Source organism: Otolemur garnettii, unplaced genomic scaffold (genome assembly GCF_000181295.1).
Source record: "Otolemur garnettii isolate 467f Iridium unplaced genomic scaffold, OtoGar3 scaffold00106, whole genome shotgun sequence".
NCBI classification, from domain to species: Eukaryota; Metazoa; Chordata; class Mammalia; order Primates; family Galagidae; genus Otolemur; species Otolemur garnettii.
The window spans coordinates 3,391,496-3,392,585 of NW_003852501.1; positions in this window are offsets into that span (position 1 = coordinate 3,391,496).

Here is a 1,090-nt window from a genome sequence, read left to right on the forward strand (position 1 = left end):
TCGGGCTGGGGATTCGAACCTGCCACCTTAGGTGTACGTGGCTGGCGCCTTAGCCGGTTGAGCTATAGGCGCCAAGCCCATAATTTTAAACATACATTTTTAAATCAATGCTGTTTATAGAAACTAAAATAAAGTTTTAAAAATATTTTTAAAATAATTTTGTGGGGCATGGTGGTTCACACCCATAATCCTAATACTTTGAGAGGATAAGGTAAAAATTTCACTTGGGGCCAGGAGTTCCAGAACAACCTGAGTAACATGACCAGACACCGTCTCTACAATTAATAGGGGATGGTGAGCACCTGTAGTCCCAGCCACTCTGAGGCTGAGGCAGGGGTATCACTTGAGTCCAGGAGTTTCAGCTTGATGTGAACTATGATGATGCCACTGCACTCTAGCGTGGGCAACAGATCAATTTCCCTGCCTCAGAACAAACAAATAAAAAGAGAAAGAAGGCTCGGCGCCTGTGGCTCAAGCGGCTAAGGCGCCAGCCATATACACCTAAGGTGGTGGGTTCAAATCCAGCCCCGGCTGCCAAACAACAATGATGGCTGCAACCAAAAAATAGCCGGGTGTTGTGGCAGGCACCTGTGGTCCCAGCTACTCGGGAGGCTGAGGCAGGAGACTCACTTGAGCCCAGGAGTTGGAGGTTGCTGTGAGCTGTGATGCCACAGCCCTCTACCCAGGGGGACAGCGTGAGGCTGTCTCAAAAAAAAAAAAAAAAAAGAAAGAAAACCCCAAAAACAGAAACTAGAAAAACAATCTAAATCACATATACAAAAAATGCCTAAAATGTATAGCTACAGTTCAAATAAAAAAAGTCACACCCCTCCTAATGGGAAAGAGAGTACATTGCTGGTATCTTAGAGGCCCTGGATGCCCTTTGTAAATTGCATCACTGGAGCTGACCCTCAGAAATAACACTATCTTGAATTTAGTGTTAATTATCCTCTTGATTGGCTCGGCGCCTGTGCCTCAAGCGGCTAAGGTGCCAGCCACACACACCTAAGGTGGTGGGTTTGAATCCAGCCCGGGCCAGCCAAACAACAATAATGGCTGCAACCAAAAAATAGCCGGGTGTTGTGGCGGG